Source organism: Neophocaena asiaeorientalis, unplaced genomic scaffold (genome assembly GCF_003031525.2).
Source record: "Neophocaena asiaeorientalis asiaeorientalis breed wild unplaced genomic scaffold, Neophocaena_asiaeorientalis_V1.1 scaffold696, whole genome shotgun sequence".
Lineage (NCBI taxonomy): Eukaryota > Metazoa > Chordata > Mammalia > Artiodactyla > Phocoenidae > Neophocaena > Neophocaena asiaeorientalis.
In genome coordinates this window covers 292,580-319,045 of record NW_020175081.1, presented here as the reverse complement: position 1 = coordinate 319,045, position 26,466 = coordinate 292,580, and the positions used below count along the sequence as shown (strand labels likewise).

At 35.2% G+C, this 26,466-nt stretch overlaps 1 pseudogene; it reads left to right on the top strand.

Moving 5' to 3' along the window:
- Positions 1–24,176: 24,176 nt before the first annotated feature.
- On the top strand, positions 24,177–24,631 carry LOC112412466 (40S ribosomal protein S13 pseudogene; annotated as a pseudogene).
- Positions 24,632–26,466: the final 1,835 nt, after the last annotated feature.

Below are 26,466 nucleotides of genomic sequence, written 5' to 3'. Positions count from 1 at the left end.
CACATAAATCACAGCTAGATCCTTTTTGACACCCCTGCTAGAGAAATGGAAATAAAAACAAATATAAACAAATGGAATGTAATGAAACTTAAAAGCTTTTGCACAGCAAAGGAAGTCATAAACAAGACGAAAAGACATCCTCCAGAATGAGAGAAAATATTTGCAAATGAAGGAACTGACAAAGGATTAATCTCCAAAACATACAAGCAACTCATGCAGCTCGATATCAAAAAAAAAACAAACAACCCAATCGAAAAATGGGCAGAAGACCTAATTATACATTTCTCCAAAGGAAATATACAGGTTGCCAACAAACACATGAAAGGATGCTCAACATCACTAATCGTTAGAGAAATGCAGATCAAAACTACAATGAAGTGTCACCTCACACTGGTCAGAATGGCCATCATCAAAAAATCTACAAACAATAAATGCTGGAGACGGTGTGGAGAAAAGGGAACCCTCTTGCACTGTTGGTGGGAATGTAAATTGATACAGCCACTATGGAGAACAGTATGGAGGTTCTTTAAAAAACTAATAATAGAACTGCCACATGACCCAGTAATACCACTATTGAGCATATATCCTGAGAAAACCATAATTCAAAAAGAGTCATGTACCACAGTGTTCATTGCAGCTCTATTTACAATAGCCAGGACATGGAAGCAACCTACATGCCCATCAACAGATGAAAAGAAAAAGAAGATGTGGCACATATATACAATGGAATATTACTCAGCCATAAAAAGAAACGAAATTGACCTATTTGTAGTGAGGTGGAAGGACCTAGAGTCTGCCATACAGAATGAAGTAAGTCAGAAAGAGAAAAACAAATACCGTATACTAACACATATATATGAAATCTAAAACACAACAACAAAAAAATGGTTCTGAAGAACCTAGGGGCAGGGCAGGAATAACGACGCAGATGTAGAGAATGGACTTGAGGATACGGGGAGGGGGAAGGGTAAGCTGGGACAAAGTGAGAGAGTGTCATGGTCTTATATATACTACCAAATGTAAAATAGATAGCTAGTGAGAAGCAGCCGCATAGCACAGGGAGACCAGCTCGGTGCTTTGTGACTACCTAGAGAGGTGGGATGAGGAAGGTGGGAGGGAGACGCAAGAGGGAGGAGATATGGGGATACATGTATACGTATACGTATACTTTGTTATAAATCAGAAACTAACACAGCATTGTAAAGCAATTATACTCCAATAAAGATGTTAAAAAAATAAAAGTTTCTTGGAGGTACAGAGTATTAGAATAATATGTACCTGTGTGCTAAGTGTTCTGAAAAGGTAATTTCCATCTTGTTTGCCCATATTTCTGAAACATTATACATTCCTTTTGATGTAAATATTTCATATTATATCGTGGAGATATAGAAACCCTTAATTAATAAGTGGGTGGATGTAAATTGAGATCTTTCTTGGAAACAATTTAGCAATTTATATCAGGTCTCTTAGAAATTTATCTAGGGATTTATTCTTAGGAAATAATTATAAATGTGTAACAAACTTTATACAAGGATGTCAGCTGCAATACTGTTTACAAAAATAAAAACTTGGAAATAGCTCAAATGTTGGAAGGCTATATAACATGCCAATAATGATTATTTCTGGTAGCTGGGATTTGGAGTAAATTTTATTTTCTTCCTTTTGCTTTTTTATCTTATTAATGTTCTCCAATGAATATTTATTATTTTATAAACAGAAATGGAAATATTCACTCTAATTCATGCGCTAGCTCCTCTTCTCTTGATTCCTGTTTGAAATGCCCTTGGCATAAGGCAATTTAATAGTTCCCAGTCTTGATTTCTAATTCTTAACTCACAGTGATGTGTTCCGGGGTTTGTTGGCAGGGGAGAGAACTTGACTAAATCCTATAAAATCTCTGAGCCTCATTGCCTTGTCAATAAAGTTGGCATAATAATAACTTATATGCCTATATATAAACACCTAAACCATATCTTGATGTCCCTTCTAATAGTAAGATCTTAGATCCTATGAAATCATGAAAAAAAATCACAATTCAAGGAATGTGAGGAAAAGATTATTAGCATTAACGTAAGACATCTGACAGCATTAGAGTAAATCCCTATTCATCATTTAAAGAAACATTTTTTTGTCAGACCCAGAGTTTGATTTACCATGAAGCTAATTTACACTGGATATGCCTTAATATATTCACATGGATTTAGGTATATGCAGAATTTGAACATATAAGATATTTTAACCACAATATGCTATGATGACTGTCTTTTTCCACTCCAAATTTCCTTCACATGTCCCCTTCCATAAGGTGGCACTGGAGTGGCTGTGCATTTTGGGGATATAACTGAAGGGGAGTTGAATTTGGAATATGCCATTTTAACTGCAACGTCTAAAGAAGATTTGAAATGTTTCAAGAAAACACATGAGAAACTATAGACTCTTGATTTAGACATCTATAAAGGATACCTTTTTATCATCTTAAAATTTATGTACTAAAGAAAATTCAAATTAAGAAAACAAGAAAATAGAGTGATGACATAATAGAAATTACTTGGATATCATGAAGTTAATTATTAATATCCTCTTGGCTTTTTTGATAATTCAATTAAAAAGGAATGAATCATGATCACATTGAAAAAATATTTAAATTTCTTGCTGATTTGATGTGAATTTCTTAGACTGATAAAAGTAACGAAAACCTCAAAATCCATCAGTAAAACAAAGTCATTGGTTACAAACTGGATAATCAGTGCTGTCAATTCTAAGATTACTTCAAAGTTGTTGCTGAACAGGAAAACTTGAAAAGCCCTTGAAATCTTACATCTGACATATGAAAAATATTTGATAAAGTTTTCCTAAATTTGACAGCAATCCGAAAGTTTATATGGCATTGTCAATAATGAGTTATAAAACTGAAAGGAACTTTTTGAGATTATCAAAACTTCTAAAACAGGAACTAACTATATTATGATACTGATTAATCTCCTTATTCTCTGTATAGAAATTATTGCAAAATTATTTTCGTATGTGCAAATCACTGATTATGCAGCCAAAAAGCACAAGTTAAAAGTATTTGCATAAGTGTGTAAGATAGTTAATAAAAATGTTCTGATTCTCTTTTCTGAATTTTGTCATATATATATTTGATGTATTTTCTGAAATGTGTAATTTATTACAAGGTAATTTATCATTCTGAATAACTATTAGCTTTTGTGCTTAATTTATGTATTTAATTGTAATTGACAATTTTTTCTTAAAGATGATCCCCCCAAATCATGTAAGCTTCAGGTCTCAAAAACCTGGATCTGCTCATCATCATACAACCTTATTTTCTGTCATTAATTCCTCAGGTTGAAATAGAAAAATGTGGAGAGTCTATGATCACATTGTTGACTAGACCACAATAAATGTACCAAAAAAAAGGAGAATCATTTACTTCGTTAGTGATTTCCCTGTTCAGCATTGCTAATTCCCTAAAAAAAATGTAGTAAAGACAAATTGCTTGAACTGCTGATGCATCTTTTCCCTTAAAATCCTGAAAACAAAAAATTAACAAGCCAAAACCAGTATCTTTTGTTTTCCATTTTAAAATGACCAAGGCTGCTTAGAGTGCAAAGTTATTTAGCATTGGAGATTTATTTTGTAATAAATTGTATATAAAACCAGAAGTGTAAATGCTAAGAAATGTCATGGCAAGTGAAGTATATGAGACTGTGCTACATGTTAATAAAAACACTGTTGCTGACTGTCCATTAAAATTGATTAAACATTGTAACTTTGGAACACACATTGGGATTTAGTTCAAGCAGTTGCATTCTTTATGACATATGATTTTTCCCTCATCAGTGCACTTTGGTTTCTTTTATAGTGAGATTTTCAACAACTGCTTTAAATATTATACCTTCCATTTTTCCAGAGGTGATGACTGCATCTAAAAAAAAGAAAACTGATTCTTACATGTATTCCAACAATTATAGAAGAGTAGCTCAAGGTTTGACAATTATAAACTCTCTCAGATTCTGTTTGAAAACGCTAGAGCAATATAAATATGAAAGAAAATGCCTTAAAAAATACTCTGGGTTTGTGTTTTGGTTTTCAGTTAATTTATTATACGAGGGCTTTAAATTTCTATATGCATGTACGCAGACATTTTTTTTCTGCCACACTAAAAGAGATCACTCTATAATAGAGCAAAGACTTTGATACAAATACTTAGAACTCAAGAGGGTGAATATTTTACTTCTGTGATAAGTATACATAACTTTGCTTAAAGTGTGACTCTTCATTTGTATATTTAATAACTTTATGAAATAACTCATATATGGACCCACCTCTAACACTTGTGGGGCCTGGAGCAAGAGTACAAATAAAGGCCCACATATCTTATGTATAAATATATTTATAATTTATAAATCAATCTAACAAATACATCATCATAATGACAAAATTTTAAAATGCGTAGAGTAAAATGTGTGACTGAAGGTGGGCAAAATATCAAAGCTGACCACATTTATCATTATTGTGATGTTGGGGCAGCTAATGTTTGGATTAGTAATATATACCTAATACATAAATTATATTTTATTTCATAACATTTGTTTTTCTTTATTTCAGTATAATCACTACATTGTAATTAAGTTTTCACATAATTTGTTGGCTGTTGACACTCATGATCTAAAGAATTAAAAAATAAAATGGCATTGTATTCATAGTGTACAAATTTTGAATATATTTTATCAAAATATAAATAAGAAGTAAATGTATATAATAAACAGTTCAATGTAGTTTTCATATATAGTTGAAACAAATTATTTTTCATGTAAAAATTCACAATATTTATTATACTTAAATGACAACAAATTATATTTAATGAATAGTAAAAATTTAAATCGAATATATATGAATAAAGCTGAAGTTTTATAGCTTTTGCAAATTAAGTAAATTTTATTACCTCTCTTTGTAAGTAAAACTATTCACAATTCTACTAGTCAAAGTATATCAACTAATACATTTAATTTGTTATTTATATTTACACAATTACAAATTTGAGAATTATGTCAATTATTTAATATTGCAAAATCTTTCTCAGCTGCCTTGTGTGAATAACATGTTAATATGTAATATGTCCAAAGCTATACGTTTGAACATGCACTGAAGCAATAATATGGACACTCAGAGCTACTGGGAATTTATGCTTTATTTTGTACGAATCTACTATATTTATGATATCTGAGAAGAAGTATTTTACTACGTACTTTTTATTGAGTTTATTCAAATAAGAACACCACCAAGATCATAATAGACATACTGGACACAGGCTAAAGATTTGAAAAGACATTTCACCCAAAAGGAAATATAAAAGGCAAACAAAAATATGGAATTTTTTTCATTTGACTGGTAATAAGAGTAGTCATCATTACAATAAAAGCAGTGTTATTCTACTATTAATTTTTTAATTAATATTTCGTAAAAGCCTGATAATGGGAGACTATGTAGAGAAAGTGGCATATTCACACTTTTCTGGTGGTGGGGTAAATTAGGACAGTTATTCTGGATAGCAATTTGAAATTTTCAACAGTTCAAGAGACACAAAATCACTCATATCCTATCTTCTGATAATCTTGTCTCAAGGAATTGTTCTAAGAAATGTATTCAAAAAAGAAGACAAAAATCCCTATACAAAGATATATATATATATATATTTGTATTAGAATACTGGAGACAACAATAATGGTTCCACATAGGGGAAGCAATAGTAACTATGCTACAACAAATGTGTAAAATATCTATTAAGGCAATAAATAAAAAACTGTAGCAAATGAAAGAAATATTTTCTAAGTGAAGAAACAGCACAAAATTGAAGGCACAGTATGCTTAAGTACTGTAAAATATTCATACATATGGCTAAAGACTTGCCAGGGAACAGAGTCTTAAAAATAGCTCTAAGAATATGTGCAATTTTTTTTCTTTTCTAACTTTCTTGACAATATAAATAATTTCATTTTAACTTGCATTTTGGTAAACCTAGTTAACATAGCATTGCCTATTATTTCAATATGCCTAGTGACAACCCAGAAAACATCCTGCTCCCCAGTATTCTCTTCATAACTCTCCGTCAAAAATCCCAAACCTGGATAAAACCAAATATCCACTATCTCTGCACCTACACAGAGGCTCATTGCTGACAGATGAAACAATAGCACAAGGATTTTAGTAGGACTCTGAATTAATGATCACCAAACCTCGAATCAGCTTCCAAACACTCTGGTCATTTTAATTATGTATTTTTTTTTCCCTCACGTGGCCCTCCCATAAACTACAATGGTTATTTCTAAATTAGCCCCATTGACTTCCATTATCTGACCTCTCCTCCTCCTCACTCACTTTCAGCAGATTTTTTTCCCAGGGAAAATACAAGCCATCTAATAGGAATTCTCTCAACTTCCATACATCACTTTTAAAAGCCTACATGAATCTAAGATGTAGCATAGAATAATGCTATATTAGGCACATAAACTAGATATTTGATTTTTATGCCTTGGGGTGCAATTTTTTATTTGTTTTTATATTTTTAATTTGTTTAAGATTTTAATCGTGGTAAAATGCACATAACATAAAACTCAACTTTTTGACAATTTTTAAGTATACAGTTCAGTAGTATTAAGAATATTCTCGGGGTGTTCTGAATATGGCAGAAGAGTAAGATGCGGAGATCACCTTCCTCCCCACAGATACACCAGAAATACATCTACATGTGGAACAACTCCTACAGAATACCTACTGAATGCTGGCAGAAGACCTCAGACCTCCCAAAAGGCAAGAAACTCCCCACATACCTGGGTAGGGCAAAAGAAAAAAAGAAAAAACAGAGACAAAAGAATACGGACGGGACCTGCACCAGTGGGAGGGAGCTGTGAAGGAGGAAAGGTTTCCACACACTAGGAAGCCCCTTTGCAGGCAGAAACTGCAGGTGGCGGAGGGGGAAACTTCGGAGCTGCGGAGGAGAGCACAGCAACAAGGGTGTGGAGGGCAAAGCAGGGAGATTCCCGCACAGAGGATCAGTGCGGACTGGCACTCACCATCCAGAGAGGCTTGTCTGCTCACCCGCTGGGGCAGGCGGGGCTGAGAGCTGAGGCTCGGGCTTGGGTCGGAGCGCAGGGAGAGGACTGGGGTTGGCTGCGTGAACACAGCTTGAAGGGGTTAGTGCACCATGGCTAGATGGGAGGGAGTCCAGGAAAAGGTCTGGAGATGCTGAAGAGGCAAGAGACTTTTTCTTCCATCTTTGTTTCTTGGTGCGCGAGGAGAGGGGATTAAGAGCACTGCTTAAAGGAACTCCAGAGACGGGCGCGAGCCATGGCTAAAAGCGTGGACCACAGAGACAGGTGGGAGATGCTAAGGCTGCTGCTGCCACCACCAAGGGGACTGTGTGTGAGCTCAGGTCACTATCCACACCCCTCTCCCAGGGAGACTGTACAGCCCGCCACTGCCAGGTTCCCGGGCTCCAGGGACAACTTCCCAGTGAGAACACACGGTGGGCCTCAGGATGGTGCAACATCACGCCGGCCTCTGCTGCCACAGGCATGTCCCACAATCCACACCCCTCCCTCCCCATGGCCTGAGGGAGCCAGAGCCCCCGAATCAGCGGCTTCTTTAACCCCGTCCTGTCGGAGCAAAAAACAGACGCCCTCCAGCGACCTACATGCAGAGGCAGGTCCAAATCCAAAGCTGAGTCCCTGGGAGCTGTGAGAACAAAGAAGAGAAAGGGAAATCTCTCCGAGCAGCCTCAGAAGCAGTGGATTAAAGCTCCACAATCAACTTGATGTATCCTGCATCTGTGGAATACATGAATAGACAACGAATCATCCCAAATTGAGGAGGTGGACTTTGAGAGCAAGATTTATGATTTTTTCCCCTTTTCCCCTTTTTGTGAGTGTGTATGTGTATGCTTCTGTGTGAGATTTTGTCTGTATAGCTTTCCTTCCACCATTTATCCTATGGTTCTATCCATCCGTTTTTTTTATTTTAATTTTTTTCTTAATAACTAATTTTAATAATTTTATTTTACTTTATCTTTCTTTCTTTCCCTCTTTCTTTCTTTCTTCCTTTCTTTCTTTCTTTCTTTTTCTTTCTTTCTTTCTTTCTTTCTTTCTTTCTTTCTTTCTTTCTTTCTTTCTTTCTTCTTTCCTTCCTTCCTTCCCTCCTTTCTTTCTTTCTTTCTTCCTACTTCTACTAATTCTTTCTCTTTTCTTTTTCTCCCTTTTATTCTGAGTCGTGTAGATGAAAGTCTCTTGGTGCTTTCTTCTGTGTGAGATTTTGTCTGTAGAGCTTTGCTTCCACCATTTCTCCTAAGGTTCTATCCTTCCTTTTTTTATTATTATTTTTTCTTAATAATTAGTTTTTGAATTTAATAACTTTATTATATTTTACTTTATTTTCTTTCTATCTTTCTTTTTTCCTTCCATCCTTCCTTCCTCCCACCATCCCTCCCTCCCTTCCTCCCTCCCTCCCTCCCTCCTCCCTTTCCTTCCTTTCTTCTTTCTTTCTTTCTTTCTTCTTTCCTTCCTTCCTTCCCTCCTTTCTTTCTTTCTTTCTTCCTACTTCTACTAATTCTTTCTCTTTTCTTTTTCTCCCTTTTATTCTGAGTCGTGTAGATGAAAGTCTCTTGGTGCTTCAGCCAGGAGTCACTGCTGTGCCTCTGAGGTAGGAGAGCCAACTTCAGGACACTGGTCAACAAGAGACCACCCAGCTCCACATAAAATCAAAAGGAGAAAATCTCCCAGAGATATCCATCTCAACACCAGCACCCAGCTTCACTCAACGACCAGCAAGCTACAGTGCTGGAAAACCTATGCCAAACAACTAGGAAAATGGGAACACAACCCCACCCATTAGCAGAGAGGCTGCCTAAAATCAAAACCACAAAACACCACCAGACGTGGACCTGCCCACCAAGGAGACAAGATTCAGCCTCATCCACCAGCACACAGGCCCTAGTTCCCCCCACCAGGAAGCCTACACAATCCACTAAACCACCCTTAGCCACTGGGGACACACATCAAAAACAATGGGAACTACGAACGTGCAGCCTGCAAAAAGGAGACCCCAAACACAGTAAGATAAGCAAAATGAGAAGACAGAAAAACAACAGCAGATGAAGGAGCAAGATAAGAACACACCAGGCCGAACAAATGAAGAGGAAATAGGCAGTCTACCTGAAAAAGAATTCAGAATAATGATAGTAAAAATGATACAAAATCCTGGAAATAGAATAGGCAAATGAAGGAAACATTTAAAAAGGACCTAGAACTAAAGATGAAACAAACAATGATAACAACACAATAAATGAAATGAAAAATACTCTAGATGGGAACAATAGCAGAATAACTGAGGCAGAGGAATGGATAAGTGACGTGGAAGATAAAAGAGTGGAAATAAATACTGCAGAGGAGAATAAAGAAAAAAGAATGAAAAGAACTGAGGACAGTCTCAGAGAACTCTGGGACAACATTAAACGCACCAACATTCGAATTATAAGGGTTCCAGAAGAAGAGAAAAAGAAAGGAACTGAGAAAATATTTGAAGAGATTATAGTTGAAAACTTCCCTAATATGGGAAAGGAAATAGTTATACAAGTGCAGGAAGCACAGAGAGTCCCATACAGGATAAATCCAAGGAGAAATATTCCAAGACACATATTAATCAAACTGTCAAAAATTAAATACAAAGAAAGAATATTAAAAGCAGCAAGGGAAAAACAACAAATAACACACAAGGGAATCCCCATAAGGTTAACAGCTGATCTTTCAGCAGAAACTTGGCAAGCCAGAAGGGAATGGCAGGACATACTGAAAATGATGAAGGAGAAAAACCTGCAACCAAGATTACTCTACCCAGCAAGGATCTCATTCAGATTTGATGGAGAAATTAAAACCTTTACAGACAAGCAAAAACTGAGAGAGTTCAACAGCACCAAACCAACTTTACAACAAATGCTAAATGAACTTCTCTAGACAAGAAACACAAGAGAAGGAAAAGACCTACAATAACGAACTCAAAACAATTTAGAAAATGGGAATAGGAACATACATATCGATAATTACCTTAAATGTAAATGGACTAAATGCTCCCAACAAAAGATACAGATTTTCTGAATGGATACAAAAACAGGTCCCATATATGTGCTGTCTACAAGAGACGCACTACAGGCATACACAAACAGACTGAAAGTAAGGGGTTGGAAAAATATATTCCATGCAAATGGAAACCAAAAGAAAGCTAGAGTAGCAATTCTCATATCAGACAAAATAGACTTTAAAATAAAGACTATTTGAAGAGACAAAGAAGGGCACTACCTAATGATTAAGGGATCGATCGAATAAGAAGATATAACAATTGTAAATATTTATGCACCCAAGATAGGAGCACCTCAATACATAAGGCAAATACTTACACTACTTAATAACAAAGTGATCACTGAAGAAATCAAAGAGGAAATAAAAAATGCCTAGAAACAAATGACAATGGAGACAAGACAACACAAAACCTATGGGATGCAGCAAAAGCAGCTCTAAGAGGGAAGTTTATAGGAATACAATCCTACTTTAAGAAACAGGAAACATTTCGAATAAACAACCTAACCTTGCACCTAAAGCAATTAGAGAAAGAAAAACAAAAAAAACCCAAAGTTAGCAGAAGGAAGGAAATCATAAAAATCATATCAGAAATAAATGAAAAAGAAATGAAGGAAACAATAGCAAAGATCAATGAAACTAAAAGCTGGTTCTTTGAGAAGATAAACAAAATAGATAAACCATTAGCCAGACTCATCAAGAAAAAAGGGAGAAGACTCAAATCAATAGAATTAGAAATGAAAACAGGAGAAGTAACAACTGACACTGCAGGAATACAAGAGATCATGAGAGATTACTACAAGCAACTCTATGCCAATAAAAGGGACAACCTGGAAGAAATGGAAAAATCCTTAGAAATGCACAACTGCCAAGACTGACTCAGGAAGAAATAGTAAATATAAACAGACCAATCACAAGCACTGTAATTAAAACTGTGATTTTGGGAGAAAATATTTGCAAATGAAGCAACTGACAAAGGATTAATTTTCAATATTTACAAGCAGCTCATGCAGTTCAATAACAAAAAACAAACAACCCACCCAAAAATGGGCAGAAGACCTAAACAGACATTTCTCCAAAGGAAATATACAGACTGCCAACAAACACATGAAAGAATGTTCAACATCATTAATCATTAGGGAAATGCAAATCAAAACTACAATGAAATATCATCTCACACCAATCAGAATGGCCATCAGCAAAAAATCTAGAAACAACAATTGCTGGAGAGGGTGTGGAGAAAATGGAACACTCTTGCACTGCTGGTGGGAATGTGAATTGGTACAGCCACTGTGGAGAACAGTATGGAGGTTCCTTAAATGACTACAAATAGAACTACCATATGACTCAGCAATCCCACTACTGGGCATATACCCTGAGAAAACCATAATTCAAAAAGTGTCATGTACCAAACTGTTCATTGCAGCTCTATTTACAATAGCCCAGAGATGGAAACAACCTAAGTTCCCATCATCAGATGAACGGATAAAGAAGATGTGGCACATATATACAATGCAATGTTACTCAGCCATAAAAAAAAATGAAATTGAGCTATGTGTAATGAGGTGGATAGACCTAGAGTCTGTCATACAGATTGAAGTAAGTCAGAAAGAAAAAGACAAATACCGTATGCTAGCACATATATATGGAATTTAAGGAAAAAAATGTCATGAAGAACCTAGGGGTAAGACAGGAATAAAGACACAGACCTACTGGAGAACCAACTTGAGGATATGGGGAGGCGGAAGGATGAGCTGTGACAAAGTGAGAGAGAGGCATGGACATATATACAGTACAAAACGTAAGGTAAATAGCTAGTGGGATGCAGCCGCATAGCACAGGGAGATCAGCTGTGTGCTTTGTGACCGCCTGGAGGGGTGGGATAGGGAGGGTGGGAGAGTGGAAGATGCAAGAGGGAAGAGATATGGGAACATATGTGTATGTATAACTGATTCACTTTGTTATAAAGCAGAAACTAACACACCATTGTAAAGCAATTATTCCGCAATATAGTTGTTAAAAAAAAGAATATTCTCACTACTTGCACAACCAGTCTCCTAAACTTTTATGTCTTGCAAAATTCTGCACCCACTAAACAACTTCCCATGAGCCCGTCTCACCAGCTCCTGGTAACTGCTATTCTACCTTCGATCTCTATGAATTTGAGTATTCTATATAACTCATATTAGTGGATTTATACAATATATGTCCTTTTGTGTCAATTATCATAATGCCTTCAGATTTATTCACGTTGTATCATATATATCAGAATTCCATTCCCTTTTATGTTGGAATAATATTCCATTTTATGTGTCCACCATCATTTTTTTTATCCATTTATCTTCTGATAGACATTTGCATTTTTTTCTACATTTTGATTATTTTGAATAATTCTGCTCTGAATATTGGCATAAAATTATCTGAGTTCCTGCGTTCAATTCTTTGGGGTATATATCTAGGAGTGGAATTGCTGGATCATAAAGTAATTCTATGTTTAATTTTTTGAGGAACCATCAAACTGCTTTTCACAGTGCCTGCACCATTTTACATTCACTCAAGCAAAGTTGGATGCTACTTTTTTAAGAAGTGTGTTTCAATTTGTATGATGCTGGCGCATAGTCAGTTTTGAATTTTCTAGGTATATAATTATGTCATCTACAAGTAATTAGAGTTTTATTATTTGCTTTCCAAACCTTATACCTTTTATTTTTCTTTCATCCTTAGTTGGGCTCCTAAAGCACAGTATTGAATAAAATTGGACATAGTGGCCAGTTTTATTTCATTCCTGAGTTCAGTATAAAAGTTTTCAATATTTCCTGATTGAGTATCGTATGCACTATAAAGTTTTTGTATCAATAGATTCTTTATGGTGAGCAGTATGTTCCCCCAAAGATATCTGTGCCTTATCTCTTACATTTGTGAATATATTGGATTATATGGCAAACGGATTATGCAGATGTAATTAAGACTACAGGTCTTAAATAGGGAGATTATCCAGGTTGGCCAAATATATCACATGAGCTCTTAATAGCAGTGTACTTTCTCAGTTTAGAGTTAGAAAAATAAGGTGGAAGAGGAAGCAGGAAATATGTTGCAGAGGAACTCAGAGAGAGTAGAATCATGAGAAGGGTTTACCACACCATTACACTGGGGCTATTTACAGGGACTAGACAGAGGCCTCTAGGAGGTAAGGATAGCTTCCAGATGATAGTTTGCAAGGAAAAAGTTTATTATTATTGCACAAGTGAATTCTCCAAAAAACCCGAATAAGGTCAAAAGCAGATTATTTCCCAGAGCCTCCAGTAAGGAATACATCCATGACAATGCCTTAATTTCAGCCACATCCACCCAAATTTATGATCACAGAACATGTGAGATAATGAATTTGTGTTGCTTTAAGCTGCTAAAATCGTGGTAATTTGCTATGGCTGCAGTAGCTAAATAAAACACGTCCTTTATCACATTAAGAAAATTTCCTTTTATTCTTTTTTTATATATATTTTTTAACATCTTTACTGGAGTAAAATTGTTTTATATTGGTGTGTTAGTTACTGCTGTATAACAGAGTGAATCAGCTATACATATACATACATCCCCATATATCCTCCCTCTGGCGTCTCCCTCCCACTCTCCTTATACCACCTGTCTAGGTGGACACAAAGCACCAAGCTGACCTCCCCGTGCTATGCACATGCTTCCCACTAGCTATCTATTTTATGTTTCATAGTGTATATATGTCCATGTCACTATCTCACTTTCTCCCAGCTTACCTTACCCCCCTCCCTTGGTCCTCAAATCCAATCGGTATGTCTGTGTCTTTATTCCTGTTCTGCCCCTAGGTTCTTCAGAAACACTTTTTTTTTTTTTAGATTTCATATATATGTGTTAGCATACAGTATTTGTTTTTCTCTTTCTGACTTACTTCGTTCTGTATGACAGTCTCTAGGTCCATGCAACTGGCTACAAGTAAATCAATTTGTTTCATTTTATGGCTGAGTAACATTCCATTGTACATATTTGCCACGTCTTCTTTATCCATTCATCTGTTGATGGACATGTAGGTTGCTTCCATGTTCTGGCTATTGTAAATAGAGCTGCAACGAATATTGCGTGACTCGTTTTGAATTATGGTTTTATCAGGGTATATGCACAGTAGTCATTTTCCTGGGTCATATTGTAGTTCTCTTTAGTTTTCTGAGGAACCTGCACACTGTTCTCCATAGTGACTGTATCAATTTATATTCCCACCAACAGTGCAAGAGGGTTCCCTTTTCTCCACACCTTCTCCAGCATAGTCTCAGATTTTGAATTTAGGTGTTTATTGCATTTTGAGTTTATTTTTGTGTATAGGAGTGCTCTAATTTCATTCTTTTACATGTAGTTGTACAGTTTTCCCAGTACCACCTATTGAAGACGCTGTCTTTTCTACATTGTATGTTCTTGCCTCCTTAATCAAAAATAAGGTGACCATATGGGCATGGGTTTATCTCTGGGCTTTCTATCCTGTTCCATTGATCTATATTTCTATTTTTGTGCCAGTACCATACTGTCTTGTTTACTGTAGCTTTGTAGTATAATCTCAAGTCAGGGAGCCTGATTCCTCCATCTCCATTATTCTTTCTCAAGATTGCTTTGGCTCCACAAGATTGCTTTGGCTTCTTTCTCTAATTGCTTTAGGTGTAAGGTTAGGTTATTTTAGAAGTTTCTTGTTTCTTGATGTAGGATTGTATTGCTATAAACTTCTGTCTTAGAACAGCTTTTGCTGCATCCCATAGGTTTGGGGTTGTCGTGTTTTCACTGTCATTTGTATCTAGGTATTTCTTGATTTCCTCTTTGACTTATGCAGTGATCTCTTGGTTATTAAGTAGTGTATTGTTTAGCTTCCATGTGTTTGTATTTTTTACAGATTTTTCCCTGTAATTTATATCTAGTCTCATAGCACTCTGGATGGAAAAGATACTTGATATGACTCAATTTTCTTAAATTTACCAAGGCTTGATTTGTGACCCAAGATATGATCTATCCTGGAGAATATTCCATGAGCACTTGAGAAGAAAGTGTATTCTGTTGTTTTTGGATGGAATGTCCTAAAAATATCATTTATTTCCATCATGTTTAATGTATCATTGAAAGCTTGTGCTTCCTGTTTTATTTTCATTTTGGATGATGTGTCCATTCGTGAAAGTGGGTGTTATAGTCCCCTACTATGATTGTGTTACAGTCAATTTCCCCTTTTATGGCTGTTAGCATTTGCCTTATGTATTGAGGTGCTTCTATGTTGGGTGCATTAATATTTACAATTGTGATATCTTCTTCTTGGTTTGATCCCTTGATCATTATGTAGTGTCCTTCTTTGTCTCTTGTAATAGTCTTTATTTTAAAGTCTATTTTTTTCTGATACGAGAATTGCTGCTCCACCTTTCCTTTGATTTCTATTTCCATGGAATATCTTTTTCCATACCCCCACTTTCAGTCTGTATGTGTCCTTAGGTCTGAAGTGGGTCTCCTGTAGATAGCATATATACAGGTCTTGTTTTTGTATCCATTCAGCCAGTCTATGTCTTTTGGTTGGAGCATTTAATCCATTTACATTTAATGTAGTTATCAATATGTATGCTCTTATTACCATTTTCTTAATTGTTTTGGGTTTATTATTGTAGATCTTTTCTGTCTCTTGTTTTTCCTGGCTAGTGAAGTTCCTTTTGTATTTTTTGTAGAGCTGGTTTCGTGGTGCTGAATTCTCTTAGCTTATCTGTAAAGTTTTTAATTTCTCCATTGAATCTGCGTGAGATCCTTGCTGTGTAGAGTAATCTTGGTTGTAGGTTTTTCCCTTTCATCAGTTTAAATATGTCTTGTCACTCCCTCTGGCTTGAACAGTTTCTGCTGAAAGATCAGCTGTTAACCTTATGGGATTCTTTTGTGTGTTACCTTTTGCTTTTCCCTTGCTGCTTTTAATATTTTTTGTTTGTATTTTATTTTTGAGGGTTTGATTAACATGTGTCTTGGTGTGTTTCTCCTTGGATTTATCCTGTATGGGAAACTCTGTGCTTCCTGGACTTGAATGAATATTTCTTTTCCCAGTTTAGGGAAGTGTTCATCTATAATTGCGTCAAATATTTTCTCAGACCCTTTCTTTTTCTCTTCTCCTTTTGGGACCCCTATAGTTCAAATGTTGGTGCGTTTAATGTTGTCCCAGTGGTCTCTGAGACTTTCCTCAAATCTTTTCATTCTTTTTTCTTTATTCTGCTCTGTGGTTGTTATTTCCACTGTTTTGTCTTCCAGATCACTTATCCGTTCTTCTGCCTCAATTATTCTTCTATTGATTCCTTCTAGAGAATTTTTAATTTCATTTATTGTGTTGTTCATCATGGTTTGTTTGCTCTTTAGTTCTTCTAAGTCCTTGTTAAATACTTCTTTTATTTTTTCCATTCTATTTCCAAGACTTTGGATCATCTTTACTATCATTGCTCTGAATTCTTTTTCAGGTAGACTGCCTATTTCCTTTTCATATGCTTGGTCTGGTGTGTTTTTACCTTGCTCCTTCATCTGCTGTGTATTTCTATGTCTTCTCATTTTGCCTAACTTACTGTGTTGGTGTCTCCATTTTGCAGTCTGCAGCTTCATAGTTCCTGTTGTTTTTGTTGTCTATTCCCAGTGGGCAAGGTTGGTTCAGTGGGTTGTGTAGGCTTTCTGGTGGAGAGGACTGGTGGCTGTGTTCTGGTGGATGAGGCTGAATCTTGTCTTTCTGGTGGGAAGGACCGCCTCATGTGGTGTGTTTTGTGTTCTCTGTGAACTTATTATGATTTTAGGCAGCCTCTCTGTTAATGGGTGAGGTTGTTCTCTTGTCTTGCTAGTTGTTTGGCATGGGATGTCCAGCACTGCAGCTTACTTGTTGTTGAGTGGACTTGGGTTTTAGTGTTGAGATGGAAAACTCTGGGAGACTTCTCGCCACCAGGAGGTCTCTGGTGGACCAATTTCCTGAACTCTGCTCTCCCACCTCAGAGCCTCAGGCCTGACACCTAGCCAGAGTACCAAGACCCTTTTGGGAATTCTGAGGTCTTCTGCCAGTGTTCAGTAGGTGTTCTGTAGCAGTTGTTCCACTTGTAGATGTAGTTTTGATGTATTTGCCTGGTGGAAGGTGATCTCCATGTCTTACTCCTCTGCCATCTTGAAGGAGCCTCTTTTCCTTCTATTCTTAATTTAGTTGGAGTTTTATCATGTTGTTGAATTTTATCAAATGTTTTGTCTGCATTTGTCAAAGATGATTATATGAAGTGTCCACATTTTTTTTCCTTTTAATATAACCAATTTTCTAGTACTAAAACACTCTTACATAACTAAAATAAGGTTCCGTGGAATATAATGTTTTATTCTTTTAATATGTCAATGATTTCAATTGCTAACATCTTGTTATTTTGACATCTATGTAAATGAGAAGACTGATATGTAATTTTCCTTTCCTTCCATGCTTATTTTAGAATATAGAATTGAGGTTATACTGTCCTTAACCCGCACATTGAGGAAGTGCTCCTTCTTGTGTTTTCTGGAAGTGTTTGTACAAAATTTGTGCTCCTTATTTCCTAAATATTTGGAAGAATTCATTAGGAAAACCACATGAGCCTGAATGTGTGTGTGCATGTGTATATGTGCATGTGCATATGGAAAGTTTTAAAACAAAGTCACTTTCTTTAAACTAAAGCAGAGTAAACAGATTTTCAGTACCCTCTATCAGCTTTGGTAGCTTATGTTTTTTGAGAAATATTCAATTTCATGTAAACTGTTAATGGCATCTACATAAAGTAGTTCTAGTAACCTCTCATTACCTTAAAATGTCTGTAGAATCTGTAGTGATGTCCTTGTTCTCTCTCCCTTTTATTTTCTTGAATAGTATTTCTAGAGATTTATCATTTCTATTAACGCATTTAAAGCACCAATATTTGATTTCACTGATTTTTCTCTATTTATTATCTGCTTTCTAATTCATTAATTCCTACTTTATCTTTACATTTTCCTTCCTTATGCCTAACTTTTTTCTTGGTTCTTGATATAAATAACTAAATCATTTATTCTCAGTCTTTCTTCTTTTCTAATAAAAGCACTCTGGGTAATAATTTTTTCTCTAAGCACATGACTTAGCTGCCACCCTCACGTTTTCTTTTGTCATACCATATTGTTATAATTTCTTCCAAAATACTTTAGAACTTCTGTCTTGATTTCTGCTTTTACCCATGGATTATTTAGAAATAAATTGCTCAATTTCCTGACAATGGGATTTTGTATAATTATTGCCTTCTTATTGAGTTTTAGCTTAATTCAGTTATGGCCAGAAAATAAAATCTGAGTGATTTGATACTTTGAAATATATCAAGACTTTCTTTATGAACCAGTGTGTGGTCCATGTTAATAAATATTTTCTATACACATGAAAAGAACTGAGTTCTGTCATTGTCAGGCACAGTGTTCTATATGTCAATTAGGTCAAATTAATTAATTGTGTAGTTCAAATTATTATATCATTATCTTTTTCCTGCTATTCTAAGTTGAAATATATGTGAGAAAGACTACTACTATGATCATGGATTTTGTATATCTATTTTTATTTTTGTTAATTTTACTTTATATACCTTGGGGCTATGGTGTTTGCTAAATGAGAAGTTAGAGTTATGATATTTTCTTGTTATACTGACATTTTACCATTATGAATGCCTCTCTTCATCCCTAAGTTATTCTAACATTTACTATGTCCATTACAGTAAATCCCCAACATACAAACAAGTTCATAAGAGCATGTCCATTACTCCAATTTGTTTGTAAGCCCAACAAAGTTAGGTTGGGTACCCAACTAACACAATCAGCTATATAGTATTGTACTGTAATAGGTTTATAATATTTTTTCACACAAATAATACATAACACAAAAAATAAACACTTTTAATCTTATAGTACAATACCTTGAAAAATACAGTAGTACAGTACAACAGCTGGCATACAGGGGCTCACATTGAGTGAAAATGAAAGAAGAGTTACTGACTGAAGGAGGGAGAGTAAGTGGGAGATGGTAGAGCTGAAGGATCATCAGCAATAGGAGACAGAGGGCAAGTTGAAATTTCACTCATGCCTGACGTTGATGGCACAGGTTCTTGTTCCTTGCTGGATTCAATTCTATCTACCCTCTTGAATAAACGATCAAGTAATGTCTGGGTAGTAGTTCTTAGCTCTTTTTTTTCTCATCATAGATGACTTGTTAGCACTGGATTGCATTCTGAACGGTTGCTACAACATTTGTGTACCATTCTACGTATGGGTCTTGTGCCTCAAAAACTAACAATACCTCCTCAAATAAAGAAAATCCCCTTGCCATTTCTTGCATCATGAATCTCTTCAGTTCTTCAATTACTTCTTCTTCCTCTTGTCTCTCCTTATCCTTTCTCAGCCTCCAATTCTTGGTGCTTCTTAGCAGTACCAGCTACATCACTGCTGCTTTTAACACTTACTTCTGGACATCCTGGGTTTGAAATAAAGATACCACACTACTGTACTCTATATGGTACTGTATAATAAAGTACACAAAAGAACAACCACTGGTAGAGGATGCACACACGTGACAATGTATGCCAGACATGGGAACTAACTTACATGATTGGATGTGCCTACACACGTTCATACCTTTGAAAATTTGCAACTTGAAGGTTCATATGTAGGGGACTTACTGTACTGGTATAGCTACACCAGATTACTTTTGGTTAGTGTTTACATGGTGTATGATTTTCATTTACTTTTCTTTTAAATTTTTTCTATCCTTATACTTAAATTTTGTATCTTTTAAATAATATATGGTTGGATTTTATCTTTTTTATTTTTATTATTATTATTTTTTTTGCAGTATGTGGGCCTCTCACTGTTGTGGCCTCTCCCGTTGTGGAGCACGGGCTCCAGACGCGCAGGCTCAGCAGCCATGGCTCACGGACCCAGCCTCTCCAAGGCATGTGGGATCTTCCAGGACCGGGACACGAACCCGTGTCCCCTGTGTCGGCAAGCAGACTCTCAGCCACTGCGCCACCAGGGAAGCCCAGGATTTTATCTTTTGTATCAATTATAATAATCAATATTTTTACTTGGAATATTTTCTCTTTTATTTAATGCCATTTCTATATAGTTGGGCTTATATTTATTTTCTTTGTATTAATTTTATAGTTGTTTATTATTTTACTATTCTAACAATTATCCTAAAGATCACAAGTTATATGCCTTACTTATCACACTTTTAAAAATATATTATTTTTACCACTTCCCTGATACTTATAGAAACTTAGAACATTTAAATCAATTTATATCCACTCTCAATTATGTTATTTTCCACATATATTTTAAATTCCTCATAATATTGCTGTCATTGATACAAGTAAGTATTCATTTATACTTATTCACATATTTTCCCTTCTCAGTGTTAAACATTTCATTCTGTGTGTTCATTTTCTATTTAACATTATTTTTCTTTTTTCCAAAAGAGCCACCTTTAATTTTTCTTTTAGTGTGGAATGGCTGTTGAAAAATTCTGTTTCTGTCTCTGAAAAATGAATTTATTGCACATTTATTTTTATTATGCTTATTTCTAAATTATTTTGTTCATTTTTTGACTTTTAACTTTAAAATAAAATGAAACAAAGAAAATCACATTAAACAAATATATACTATAAAACAAACATCCTTCTATAACCACCACCCAGCTCAAGAAATGAAATTCACTCAGTTACCCAAGTGCTCCCTCCATGTCCTCTATTTTCACTTCAGTCCCTACCCTCTCTCACAAAAAGGCCACCATTCTGACTTTTATCATAATTTATTACTTGCTTGGTTTTATCACCCCAGTTGCATTCTTAGACTTTACAGTTTAGCCATGCCAATTTTAAAAATATGTGATATGTGATAAAATATGAGATATTTTGTCTCTTACAATCAGTATATTCCCTCATCCTTCCTTTCTCTCCCTTACAATTTACTTGCTGAAGAACATGAACTATTAAAAGTTTAGACTTTCTCACAGTACAGATTCCATTGATTGAACAGACATGATGTAGTCCAAAATATTCTTCTGTCCTCTCTATTTCCTGAAAATTGACAACTAGCTCCAAGGATTGATCAGACTCATGTTCAAACTCTTCAGCAAGAATATAGGCAATACTGTGTTATTTTATCAGGAGTCACATAATGCCTGTTTTTTTTCTTTCTTTCTTTTTTTTTAGTAACGATTAATATACAAAGCATAAATCTCTTAATTCATTGGGAAGTAAAAAAAATGGATATTTACTAATTCAATTATTTTGTGTTCATTTATTTACTGTAAGAATTTTAAAAGGAGATACTTACCCTCATCAACTATTTGGTTATCAATTGGTAAAGTTTACATAGGAAAATCAGTATAAATACATGAGTCCCTCCACTTATTTACCCAATTTTCAAGAGAATGAATCAATTCTGTCATCCTCAATAAATAAAAAATCAGTATATCCTGTTTAATATAATTTGAAACTCAAGAGATTAAACACACTTCATAGATTTCCATCTTTGCTATATGTATCCTTACTGAAGTTTAAATTGTCTTTTCTTTGGCCAGTGAGGTCTATCCAAGTTATCTTCTAAGTCCTTTTGACATGACCCTAATAAGCATTGATAGTTTCCTTTCTATCTGGTATCTCAGAATGTTCCAGCTTCACCTTCTACGTTTTCTCCCCCATACCTGGGATCAGTCATTTTTCCCAAAAAGGTCTGGTTACATTGAATAAAAAATTATATTTCAAGTTTACAATCTGAGTGCACTAGAGATATTCATTGTTACTGGGTTTGTAATTATTTCTAGGCCTTTTCAAGGAACAAAGTGAGGATATATAAAGGGATGGATGGATGGATAGATAGATAGAACATTTATAAAATAAATAAAACATTTATAAATAAAATAAAATATAGAACATTTCTAAAATCCTATAATCTCCCTCATGTCCCCTTTCAATCTATATCTCCCAAGAGTTATCCACTGTTCTCCTGTCTATCACCATATGTACCCTTTTATGTCTTATTTCTGCCAGTCATATGTCTGTAAAAATCATCCATGTTGTGTGTAGTATTAGTTCATTCATTGAACTAATATTCCATTATATAAATGTACTGCAATATATTCAACTGTTATTGGACATTACAGTATTTAAATTTCTTGGCTCTTTTCTGTGCATGTGTTTTGGTGAACATAAACACTCCTATGGATATTTGCCCAAGAATGGTACTGGTGGGCCATATGATAGACATATTTTTATCTTTGATAGATTCTTCCAAACAGTTTCCCAACATGGTTTTACCACTATACACTTCTACCAGTAACATATGAATGCTCAAGTTGCTCCACATCCTTGTAAACACTTGGTCTTTTTAGTCTTTCTAATTTTACCAATTCTGGTGTGTGTGTGTGTGTGTGTGCATGTTTGTGATCTCTTTGTGTTTTAAATGCCATTTTCTTAATAAATAATAATTTTGAGCATCTTTTCATATATCTATTGGCCATCTGGACCCTGAGCTTTAACTGGTAAAATTATCTGAAATTCTTTTTTGTCACCTGCCTTATCTTTTCACTCTCCATTCCCTGCATGGATCATCTTATCCAGTCCCATAGATTTATTACTATCCATACACCAGTGACTCCTAAATCCAAGACCTTGATATCAGGTCTTAAATTTTTATATCTAAATGCTCATTCTACATCTTTCATCGCTTCTTCACCTTTGAGTTTTTGTTTTTGTTTTGTTTTGTTTTTTTGCCATTTTGCACTTCTTCATCTTGACTGGAACATTGATGTGAAGCCTAGAGACTCAGCAGTTATTTTTTAACCATAAGACAATAAACATAAGGACAAAAGTCAACACATTAGAAAAGGCAGAAGTTAAAGATGATTAAAAAAAAAAGTAGGTCACTGATGGCACTCTCAAACTGCATAAAGCTGGGCATCTTAGTGTAAGAGACAAATTACAATATTTTTAAGCCATTGTGATAGGATCCTCTTTTATTTTAAGTATAATGTAATGCTGATACAAGTGGAATCTCAGCAAATTCTACTGACTGACTATGTGAATCTACTACATGAAAAAAAATTTTTGAAAGATTTTCTCTACACAGTGAAATTACTTGTGTAACCCAATACGAAAATTTAGATTCAAGAAATTTGTCAATTTTGTTCTGTCATGTCCTTAATGTCCATGATTTGTTATAATTCCTAATATACACATTTTACTGATGTATATGTGCATACATCAATAAAGGCTCTTTCAATTGCAAGTGAGAGAAAGCCAACTCAAATAAGTTATAGGAATATCAGGCTTAGATCTGGCCTCAGAAACAATATTCAGAGTCTCAAACAATATTATTAATTATCTCTTTCTCTCTCTGTCTCTCCTCTTTTCTTCTCTTTCTCTTCACTTAGTGACCACTTTTCTGTGTTGACTTCATTTTCTCATACCATATGGAAGCTTCCTTTATATGGATGGCAATGTGCCCAGAGGCAACTTCAGTTTTATATCATATCATATCATATCAGCTTATGGTCTAGAGAAAAAAGGAACTCTCAGTTACAGAAAAAGAAATTACCCAAAGATAGGGCTCTATTTGACCCAACTTCAGTGACTAGTTCAACTTATAGATTCCTGTGGTCATGGGGGCAAATATTATGTTTGTTGGAGTGTGGCAGAGCAACTTATCAAAAGAAACATGATGTCTGATATTATTTCAGGGAATTAATAATTAATCAATATCTATTAAGGCCACTATAATGTGTAGGTGTAAACATATGTGTGTGTTTGTGTTACATAAAGAAGCATAAACCTTGATTTTTTTTATCCTTCAAAAATAATAGCATTATCTAAGAAATATAAATTTTAAAGGTGATTCAACTATAGGCAAAACAAGGTAAATAATCATTGGCCTGATGAAGCAGACATTCAATACTAATGAACAATGATTTTCATGTTGAACCTTAAAAAGTATGTTTCTTTAGAGACCGCCACCACCATGGGTCACATGCACGTTTCAGGGAAGGGCCTGTCCCACAAGGCTCTGACCTACTGCCACAGTGTCCACACCTGGCTGAAGCTGACATCTGACAATGTGAAGGAGTAGATCTACAAACTGGTCAAGAAGGACCTGACTCCCTTACAAAACAGTGTGATCCTGAGAGACTCACATGGTGTTGCACAAGTACGTTTTGTGACAGGCAATAAAATCTTGAGAATTCTTAAGTCCCAAGGACTTGCTCCTGATCTTCCTGAGGATCTCTATCATTTAATTAAGAGAGCTGTTGCTGTTTGAAAGCATCTTGAGAGGAACAGAAAGAGTAAAGATGTTAAATTCTGTCTGATTCTGATTGACAGCCATATTCACCAGTTGGCTTGATATTACAAGACCAAAGGAGTCTTACCCCCAGTTGGAAATATGAGTCATCCACAACCTCTTCCCTGGTTGCATGAATGTGTCTGTTGTAATCAAGCATAAAATCATTGTTTAACTAAAAAAGAAAAAGAAGAAAAGTTTGTTTCTTTAAAGATAAATAATTCCACTTTTGGAATGGCAGCATGAAGAGTTCCATAACCTGCTACCCAGTGAAACAAGCATAGTTGTTTCACTGTGAAACAAGCTAGATAGATAGAGATAGAGATACAGATTAGATAGATAGATAGAGAACTATACATATAGATAAATACATATCTATATATAATTTATACCTCTCAATATATATATAGATCTATATACCTATATCTATTCTATATGTATATCAATATATATATGTTTTCTTTTAAGTCTCTATAAATTGACCTCAGGGCATATAGCAAATGAAAAAAAAATCAAGAAAATATACTAAAACTTGGTAAAAACAGCAAAAGTCTTTAACATTTAAACCATTACCCATTCCATCCCTCACTTCTGCCAAGAAACTCCAACTCCATTCCTTGTAGCCAAGAACACAGGACACCTTCTCCCCCCAGCTTTCAGTCAAGGGCCATAGTATCATCTGGGAAGAGCAGGCTGCTAGCATCTCTCATTTCCCCCTCCCCAAGCTACTCATTGCAAAAATTAAATTCTAGGTGAGTGTGGTGGAGAGGTTGGAGATTTCTTCCTCCAATAAGTCTCCATTCATATGGTAGAGGCTCCACTCCAATGGCTGGAGACAGAGAATCCTGGTATCCTGATCCTGGAATCCTAACCAGCTCACTCATAGGACAGAAGTTAAATACTGTGAGAAGCAAGTGGAGAAGGCCAGAGGCTACCACTGTGTCTAGCATCCCCAGTAGTGGTCCAGAGATCTTTCTCCCAGGAGTAGAGAGAGTTTATAAGAACAGAGAGTTCTGAAACATTCCACAGATGAACTGACTTCATTTGAAATGAAGTGTGGGGAAGTTCAAGCCTAAGGGCCCTCTTGAAAACAATGAAGACTTTGGTGATAAGCAAATAAAAAGAGACTGGTAGCTCCATGAGACAACAAGCAAAATCACAGGCCAGCTGCTTTACCAGAGAAAACTATGAAAAGTGATAGCTAAGACACCTCCTGATATAAGAAAAAACCTCAAATACCTGCCTCAAAAACTATCCCTGTGAAGGGGCCCCAAATTAAGTGGATCAAACTGTGGAAAAATTAGGATCCAGAGCATGATCAAACCAACAAAGCAATGTGCCAGCAATTAGTGGAATCTATCTAACTACTGGATGTGTCCAGGAAAGGGAGACTCAAAGAAAAGACTGCTAAAATGCTATGCTAATGATACTTGGCTAAATGACTGTTAAAAATACTATCATTCCAGAGTGGCTGTGCACATACCCAAAGGCTACACACTCTGAGATGCAACATAAAAGACTTTACACTGAAAGGGAAATACACTTTACTAAAAGAGTCCAGTCAAGCAAACAACAGAAAGCCCAGTAATGGTTCAGGGTTGCCAGTATCCAGAATTGATACAATATATTATATAAAACTCTTAAAAAATACATGCAAATCTTCATGACCTTGGATTAGGCAATGGTTTCTTAAATATGACACATAAAGGCATAAGCAACAAAAGAAAAAATAGATAAACTGGGCTTCATCAAATTTAAAAACTTCTGTGTTTCAAAAGATACCATCAAGAAAGTAAAAAGACAGACCACATAATTGGAGAAAATATTTGCAAGTCATATATAATAAGAAATTTATATCCAGAATATGAAAATAACTCTCACAACTCAACAATATAAAGACAAATAATTATAAAATGGGCAAAAACCTGAAAAGCCATTTCTCCGAAGAATTTATGAAAATGACCAACAAACA